The following is a 10,028-nucleotide window of genomic DNA, read 5'->3' as shown; positions in this document are numbered from 1 at the left end:
GTTGCTGGGAGTTCTGTCTTTGCTTCACCTACAACTCCCCACCCCATCTTCTGACTTCTCTAAAGCCCAGAGCCCCAACCTTTGTCGGATGGGGAAAAACTGAAAACTTTAAGCTAAAATCACTCATCCTTTGTATCTTCAGGTAGTTTGAAATTTACACATTAAAACTCATATATGAAACAAACCTTTAAGAATATGTAACTGGGCTCAATACACTCTGGAGCAACAATTCCAAATGATGGCAGGAAAACCCCAGTGTCGGCCATTTAAAGGTTCAGATGCAGCTCTTCCTGTTTTCAAAAATAGTTTTGAAAAAAATCCCTTTTTTGAGAAAGGTCAAGTGCTTCAGGGTTTCTCATCCTTTCCTCTTTTTGGAATGACATCCCAGGACAGAGGGTAAACATGTTATTATGACCGTGGGAAGCTGCCTCCGGGTGGTATTTTTCTTTATTCTGATGGTTCTCTGCTCCCATGTCACCATGGTCATTGGCCTCCACCCTCTCTCCCTCTGTTGCAGACATTTTTGTGGTTGGTCCAGTGTGTGAGCAGAGCTCCCCACTTTCCACACTGACACCGCAGTATAGCACTGTTCCCACTGTACACAATCTTTAGGTCTCTGTCAGATGCCCCTAGATCCTGGGCCTGCATGGCCGGGAGGTGGCCCTTGGCTCCAGGTCAATTATACCCTCTCCATGGTCACCTGAAAATCAACTTGCTAAAAATCATCTCATCAAATAGTCAACTAATCGGGAATTAATTCATCAAAACATCAATTTTTCAATTTACCAAAAACTTGATTCTTCTCTTTGTAACATTTTAACTTATTTTAGTAACTCACTAAGTGTGTTCAAATGTACAGTCTTTTTTGTAACCACCTTGGTATTTAATCTAAAACAATAAAAACTATTATAAACAATTAGGATTACCTCAAGTTAAAAAGATTTTAATCAGCAAAAATATGTAAGATTAAAAAGACATCCTCAGGCCTCCCTAGTGGCCTAGGGGTTAAGTCTTAGCATTATCACCACCACTGCCTGAGTTTGATCCCCGGCCAAGGAGCTCACCCACATATGGGCAGCAGACCTCTTCTATCTCGCCCACTGCTCCCCTCAGCAGTGTATTTCAGTAGATTTGCCTGTTCTACTCCCAGTCTGTCTCTAGTGAATCCTCTCACCATCACCCCCACACCTCTGGCCTATACCCCAGTTCTTTTTTTAAAAAAATATTTATTTTTTATTCATGCATACAAGAACCGGGGTACAGGCCAGATGTGCGGGAGGGCGAGAGGATTCACCAAAGACAGAGTGGGGAACAGAACAGGCAGACTGGCTGAAATACACTGCTGAGGGTAGCAGTGGGCGAGACAGGAGAGGTTTGCTGCGTCATGTGGGAATCTTGCCAGCAGGCTGGGATCGAGCTTGTACTGTAGAGGCTGTGGACAGCTTTACAGCGCTGCGCTCAACTGCCTGTGCCACCAGAGGAGGCCCACCCCAGTTCTTCTATAAAAAATAAAATAATAAAAAGACATCCTATTAAATGGGAGAAAATATTCATGCAAAATTTATACATCATCCAAGATATATAAAAAATTCATACAAGTCAACAGTTAAAAAAAAACCCAATTAATAAATTGGCATCGGATGTGAACAGACAGTACATCAAAAAGAATGTCCAAAAGGCCAAAGACATGAAAAAATGTTCTTCATCACTTCCAATAAGAAAGATATAGGTCAGGGGCCTCCCTGGTGGCACAGCAGTTGAGTGCTGGGTTGTGAAGCTGCCCGCAGCTTTTGCAGCACCGGTTCAATTCCCGGCTGCTCCCCGGCCACCAGAGGAGGGTCCCGCATGGCGCACAGACCTCTCCTGCCTCCCGCTGCTCCCCTCAGCAGTGTACTTCGGTCCTTCTGCCTGCTCTGCTCCCCGCTCTGGCTCTGGTGAATTCTCTCACCCTCCCGTGCTTCTGACTGTACCCAGTGCTTGTATAAATAAATAAATAAATCTTTAAAAATAAAAAAAAAAGAAAGAAAGATATAGGTCAAAACTGCAATGAAATACCATCTTATGCCCATGAGAACGGCACATATTAAAAAGACCCCCAACAAGTGCTGGAGAGGATGCAGAGAAAGTAGCAGCCTGTTACACTGTAATATACTATAAACTGGTGCAATAACCATGGAAAGCAATCTAGGTTTACCTTAAAAAACTAAAAATAGAAATACCGTACTACCCAGCAATCCCATTCTTGGGCGTCTATCCAAAGGATAAGGAACAGTTAATTAAAAAACTATATGTTTAATGTTCATAACAGCATTATTTACAACAGTTAGGACATAGAGGCAGCCTGAATGTCCACTGATGGACAAGTGGGACAAGAAAATATAGCATAGCCATGCTATGGAATACTATTCAGGCATAAAGAAAGATGAAATGCAACCATTTTGGGCAAAATGGAGGAAGTTTGAGAGGATTATGTCTACTCAAGCAAATCAGAATGATGAAAACAATACTAGGATTTACATAGTAGATATTTTGATAAAGCAAAACACTTACCAAAATTAGTGGACATTAATAAATACTGCGAAGTCTCAAATAACAATACAAGATTAATCAAGGGAATATAATAATTATTATTGCATTGGAAATCAAAGATACCAAGGTTTAATAATTGCCAGCTAACAATTGTTTCATTTCCTGATTCTTTACAAAGTTTTAGTCATTTTATATTGAATTGATGGTTTTATAGCTTGTGAAGATTATTAAAATGATTTACTTAATTTGGCCTTTTGTCTTCCTTTAAATTAATATTCAGTTTACCAAATGTTAAGAATACAAGATGATAATGATTGTGGCAGAGCTTTTTTAATCTCCCAAGTGTCCTCACAAAAACTAAGAGAGTAGGGCCTCCCCGGTGGTGCAGCAGGTTGAGCGCAGCGCTGTGAAGCTGTCCGCAGCCTCTGCAGTGCCAGGTTTGATCCTGGCCTGCCGGCGAGAATCCCATATGGCGCAACAGCAGACCTCTCCCGTGTCGCCCGCTGCTCCCCTCAGCAGTGTATTTCTGTCGTCTGCCTGTTCTGCTCCCCGCTCTATCTTTGGTGAATCCTCTCACCCTCCCGTACCTCTGGCCTGTACCCCATCTCGTGTATAAAAAATAAATAAATCTTTAAAAAAAAAAAAAACTAGGAGAGTCATCAAATGGCGATGGAAAATACCTGCAGAGTCTTTAACAAACAAGGAGCCAGGCACCCCTGAAACTCTAGAATATGAGCAGGTAAGTCCAAACAACCACACAGGAGCTCTAGAGTTGTGTTACGGTATGAGAGGAATGAAAAGGAGTGTCCTGATGTTTTCAGAAACACAGAAATGGCCTATGAATATCCATCACCAAAGGCAGATGATCCCATCTGACATGAATCCACAGCAAAGAACTCTAAGACCCCAGCCTTTTGGTTTTCTCTGACCAACACCTGACTTTTAAGACCCTCACTTTGCTATAGCTACCAAGGTTTTGAAACCTTACTTTCATTTGCAATTCTGTGATTAATATGCTAATTTTCTCGATGACAACAAGTATTTCTGAGTGAATAGGTATAAAACCTCACCCAAAGAAGTGTGAAAAAGAAAGACCTTTAGTAAATTAATATTTTTGTTAAAAAAAATACTATCCCCATACATTTAACAGGGGTTTGTTGACTTCTGTTTCATCCACTAACTTTGGGTTTTTCATTCTTAATGAAAAATCACAGTAATGTGTTTTTCCAAATCAACAGTCTATTTTCTCCTTGAGATTAATTATATCTCTTGAACATAAAAGCAGCATCCAGCACTATGTATTGGAAATGTCCTTGTTATAAACAGTATCAATTATTATGCCACACATCACATGTAATTATTAATTCTGCCCTAGGTAGGAGAGGTACAGAGACAAGACGACGTTTGAGCTGTGCCTTGGAAGATAAAGAAGCGGATGAAGAGGATGAGAGCCATGAGGAGAGCAAACCCACAGGGACAAGGCACAGAGGCATCAAAGTGAGTGCGAGGCATGGAACTTTCTGGTGGTTAAAGTAAATGCAGAAGAGTGGAAAAGACAAGCCTTGAAAACCAGTTTGGTGTCAACCTCAAATGTCAAGTTGTGAAAAACCTCAAATGTCAAGTTAAGAGTAACCGTGTGACTCTATAGTCAATGGGAGGTTGGCACAGGTTTTGCAGTGGAGTCTGGTCAGCCATCTTACTGGTCACGGGATGGACAGTTGAACTGTGGAAAGAGAAGAGGAATAGTAGACGGTTTGGTTGGTTGATTGATCAGTTAATGAATTCTCCCAGGCCCCTTGTGGCTATTCTAGATTTTATCCTCCTCAGACTTCACACTCAACCACCTTTGCCCCCTACTTCACAGAGATAATTAGTTAAGTGGACACCACCAGCGACAGCCTGCTCCAGCCCATGACTTCTCCCAGCTTTTTCTCCAGTCTAGGATGGGGCTGGTCCTGCCCAGCGACCTGAACCCAGCCCTCCATCTGCACCTTCGAGTCCTTCCCTCCTGTCTCCTCCAGGCATTGTCTCAAATATCTTTTCTTCCCTGCCCATTATCTCTAATCAATACTACTTTGCTGGGCCCACCCCGTTTCAAATGTGCACTCAAATCTTCCTTTTCCTAAACACTCATCTCCACTCACCACCTTTCACCCTGTCAACTCTTCTGTGCTCCTCAAAGAAACTCTACACTTAAAAGTCCCATGTCTCACCTCCACACACTCTCAGCCCCACTGCATCAATTATAGGGGGACAGATATTAATCTCTAAGGCCACTCAATCTTCACATGAGTGGATTTCTCTGTTGTTTTCTTCATAGTTGACCTCTCCCACCTTCTAGAAATTCTCCGTATCTGAATTTTGAGACATCCAATTTCCCAGGTCTCTTCATTTCAATCAGATAATATATTCAGGGGCTTATATTCCTCTAACTTCTCATTCTACTCCTCTAACCCATAAGTGCTGGTTTTCTCCAGGCATCTGTTCCCAGTTTAATAAATTCTGCTCAGTCAAGTATCCACTCTTAGAGCTTCAATTTTCAGTCACCTAATTACATCTAAATAGTACAGCACAATCCTTGGTGCCCAGTAGGTGCTTAATCGCTGCCACCTTCCTTCTTTTCTCCAACCCAGCACAAAACCTTTTAATACAGTGGCCTGGTTTCCAACTACTAATGGGAAGCAAAGTCCAACCACACTCCTCCGCTTAGGTTCTTACCCTCATCTTCTGGCCACCTCTTCTCTATCTAATTTTCTTTTCCTTTTTCCACACACTCACTTTCCTGCTTTAGTTCTCCTCATCTGGTCATAATTTAAAATTGAAGAGCATTTCAACATATTTGAGTACCACCTAATCTATTACAACATATTTGTAAGCTTAGCCATATAGTTTTGCTATGCAATCACAAATTTTATAATTTTGTCATCTCTCAAAATCAAAAATCAGTTCATGTTCAACAACTTTTTATGTCCATGTGGTGCTCACTTGATGGAAACTAGCAGCAGGAACTGTCCAGTGCACTGCCTGCCAACCAGCTGCCTCCACTGGGCCTGCCCTGTGGCCCCTCCTGGGTGCTCAGTTGGCCAAAACCAATGGCTATGCAGATCCACACTGCTCACTGGCACATTAGGAAGTAGAGAAAGTTCTCCAGAGAAATAGTTTATCCCAGAAAACAGCTTTTCACTTTCCTGTCACATGCAATGTAGCCCAGAAAATAGCAGCTTCTCAGTGAAACACTTCCTCCCTTCCTCAAAGAACTGCTTCCTGAAGAGTTTTGTGAGGAAAGGGAGCGCCTCCTTTCTTGGTACAGCATATATATATTATTATTTCTAAGTTTTTTAACTTTTTTGTTTCTGTAGCCCTCATTTTATTTTATTTTTTTTAAAGATTTATTTATTTATGCATACAAGAGCTGGGCCAGAGGTGTGGGGGGTGAGAGGATTCACCAGAGACAGAGTCGGGGAACAGAACAGTCAGGTTGATGGAAACACACTGCTGAGGGGAGCAGCAGGCAAGTCAGGAGAGGTCTGCTGTGCCATGTGGGTAGCTCCCTGGCCAGCCGGGGGATCAAACTCGTGCTGCAGTGGTTGCAGACAGCTTCATAGGTTGTGTCTTAACTCCTTGCGCCACCAGGAAGGCCCTGTAGCTCTCATTTTAAATGATGACCTCTCTGAGAGGGTTAGGAAGTCATCTTTGAGAAGGGACAGCAGCAGCCATTAAAGGATCAGCTCCTAAAGGGGAGAACTGGCCACTGAGCAAGAGGGGTTGTAGCTGATACACTCCTCAGCAATCCATTACTGTCTTTTGTAAAGCAAATGTGACCCAGAGGTGACCTCAGAAATGCAGAAAAGAAGAATTATGAAGGGGACCCATGAGGCAACACATTCTGTTTAATTGGATGGGACTACATTTCCTTCCTCGCAGTTTTTGCCTCAGCATGAGGCGAGCAGACTCCCTGGAAGCCATTAGCCATGAGGTCCCTGGAGACACACAAACAAACTTCACCCAAGGATTGGGCCAATCTCCGCAACTGAGGCGGAAAAGTTTCTGCCAACAATCTGAACAGGAATGAACAACGTAGGCCAGGAGGGGAGGCCAGCTTCACCGTCCAGGTAGGTGATGGCGAGGACCAGCAGAATCCAGAGAGGACAGAAATGATATCCAGAGATGGCCCAAGGATAAGGCAGGACCTCAGGACCAGAGCCACCAGGAAGGAAGTGCACACATGGTTTGTGTGGCTCATGCCTTCTTCACATAGGGAACCCTGAGGCCAGCCTGGGCAGCCACTCTTCACGCTTTCTCATGCACACAAAAAAATGAAGAATACAAATCGCCCAAACAACCTACTTTCATTTTTGTCTGCGTTGCTGGTAACATGCCCTTTGAAAATCAACACAGAATAAGAAATAAATGTTGCAAGAAAGAAATTTCAAGATTACTTTCTAAACTGGCCAATGGTCCCTGACTGGTAAATGTGCAGGAGAAACAAGGACCAGCCCATTAAAATCACAGGGGACACTTTGAAGACTGGGAGGTGTGGAGGGTGTAGGGAGAGGCACGTGGCTGCAGGAGAAAACCACTTCTGCCCTAGAAGGGGCAGGGCTCAGGGTTCTGGGGCACAGGCACCAGCACAGGAGGCAGGTCAGAGCGTCTGAGCCAACTAGTGGGATGTTGCCTTAGCCAGGACACTGCAGACTGAGGCTCTTGTGGTGCCCCTGAGGCCTGCCCCACCCCCTTCCCCTGTCCTCCACCACCCGCTGTGCAGGAGCAGGTGAGCTGTGAGGGAAGCAGAACCCACCAGGTGAACCAAGTCATTCAGGCCACACTGCAGGGACAGAGGGGAGACCAGACCCTGTCTACCACCACCCCCTTGCTCCTGAAATCTCCATTCTCTCTTCGACCCTCAGCAAAGTGCCCCAGTATTTAGGGCTAGAGCTGAGACAGCAGCTTCTTCGGGGTTATGTGCTTCTCATGTTCTGCATCCGTCCTTCCAGTTTTTCTTAGTCTTGCTGTTGTTTGTTTCCCAGGTTGTCTCTGTGGCCAGCATCAGCCCGAGGCGTAAACTTAAAGAGCTTCTCAGGTTTTTGCTGTGTCTGTGCCTTTCCACATATCCTCATAAAAGCAGGACATTTAAATGCAAAGTGAAGGATTAAAGCAGGGGGGCATGGCTGTTAGTTCCCTGGGCACCTCTCCCGCTAGAGGAGGCTGCAGCATGGAACCCACAAGCCTGAGATAACTTCAGAGTTCCAGAATAGTCTCACAGACAGGTTCTGCCAGTCCAATTGTTATCTCGGTGGACTACACGCCTGGCCTTTCCTACTTAGCCTTGTTCTGATGTTTCCTTATTATCCTTTTAAATATCCATGGATTTTAAAGTGAAGACTCCTTCATTCTTGATCTGGGTAATTTAGCTAGAAGTTTATGAATGTATGAATTTTTCGTTAAACCAGGTTTTGGTTTCATGGATTTCCTCTGCTTTCCATTCTCTATTTTGGTGATTTCTGCTCTTATCTATTTTTCCTTTTTTCTACTCATTCTGGGTTTACTTTGTGGGTTTTTTTTTTTTCTTTTTCAGTTAAAGCATTTATAGCTGTAAAAAATTCCCCTGAGTACTGATTTAGTTACATTTCACCAATTTGTATGCAATTTTGTCTTCTTTTGCATTCAGTTCAAAATATTTCTAATTTCCCTTTTTGGTCCACAGGTTATTTGGTGGTATGTTGTTTAATTTTCAAATATTTGGGATTTTTCAGATATTATTTCTATTGTTGGTTTCTCATTTAATTCCACCGTGGTCAGAGAACGCACAGTTAAGTCCTCACTAACATGACCCAGTGAGTTCTTGGAACTGTGGCTATAGCAAAACGATGTACAAAGCAGGGCTTCCATTTAGTTCAGTGCCAGCCTGGAATTTTTTTTTTTTTTTTTACTCATCAATGTTATAACAAACAATGTTGAGCAAAACAACCTTATTTGAGGACTTGCTGTACTCTGTAGGATTCAATCTTTTAAATTAATTGGGACTTCGTATGACTCAGCATTTTGTGACTATCTGTTATGCACTTTAGAAGAATGTGTATTCTGCTGGGAGGGAGGTATCCTTTTATAAGAGTCAGTTGGGTCAAAACAATTGATAATGTTCAGGTCATCTGAATACTGCTTTTCTGTCTCCTGTCAATTATGGAAAGAGAATTACTAATGTCACAATTGTGGCTTAAACGATTTTCCTTTAACTCTGGTCAGTTTTTGCTCCGTGCATTTCTGCTGTTCAGTGTGTACACATTTCCTGTTGTTATCTTCTAGATGAATTAAGCTTTCTATCACCATGAGACGCCCTTCTTTATCCTGCGAATCTTCCTTTCTCAAGACTACAATTAATGTGGCCTTCCCAGCTTTTTTTGTGATTCGTATTTGCGTGGTATATATTTTTCTATCCATTAAATTTTACTGTTTTTTTTACTTTTTTTTTCTAGTCTGGGTTTATGTCAGTTTTGGGTTTTCTTTTTCTTTTTTCTTACATTGTTGTCCCCATAGTTCTCCCGCTATCATATCACCCCCGTGAATCATTACCATATTCTCTTGTGTTCCTCCCTCCCCTGTTTTGACTCCCCTTGTTCCCCCTTCTGTCCTGTATGCCTCAGATCTGTGGTCAGCTTGCTAATCTTAACTGTTTCTTTTTTTTTTTTTTTTTTAAATAGTTATTTTTTTTTAACTTTTTTTTTTTTATAGAGGCATGCTTTATTTATTTGTTTGTTGGTTTGTTTGTTTGTTTTTGTTTATACATGCACTGGGCACAGTCAGAAGCGCGGGAGGGTGAGAGAATTCACCAGAGCCAGAGCGGGGAGCAGAGCAGGCAGAAGGACCGAAGTACACTGCTGAGGGGAGCAGCGGGCGGCAGGAGAGGTCTGCACACCATGTGGGACCCTCCTCCGGTGGCCCGGGAGCAGCCGGGGATCGAACCGGCGCCGCAGAGGCCGCGGGCAGCTGCGCAACCCAGCGCTCAACCGCTGCACCACCGGGGAGGCCCCTTAACTGTTTCTTGATCTTTTGTTTGATTTCTCTTATTCTACATATAAACCATTGACATTTATCCTTTCCCTGTGGCTTATTTCACCTAGCATAATCCCTTCCAGCTCCATCCATGTTGCAGCAAACGGCATGCGTTTGTCTTTTTTGATCACTGAGCAATATTCCATTGTGTAAATATATCACATCTTTTTGATCCTTTTAAACTGAGTTTCTTATACATAACTGAATCTTGCTTTACTGCCCAGTCTAAAGAATCTTCCTTTTAGTTGGAATATTTGGACCACTTAATTTTAATGTAGTTATTGATATCGTTAGTTTAGGTCTATCTTGAAATTTTTCCATTTTTCCGTCTAAAATTTGGTATATACCACATTCTTCAGATCTAATCACCCATCAATGGACATTTAAGTTGCTTCCATGTCCTATCTATTGTAAGTAATACTGTTGTGAACACTATGGAACATATGGGC

This window comes from Talpa europaea (assembly GCF_964194135.1).
Source record: "Talpa europaea genome assembly, chromosome: 2".
Classification (NCBI taxonomy): domain Eukaryota; kingdom Metazoa; phylum Chordata; class Mammalia; order Eulipotyphla; family Talpidae; genus Talpa; species Talpa europaea.
Note: the sequence above shows the minus strand (reverse complement) of the source record.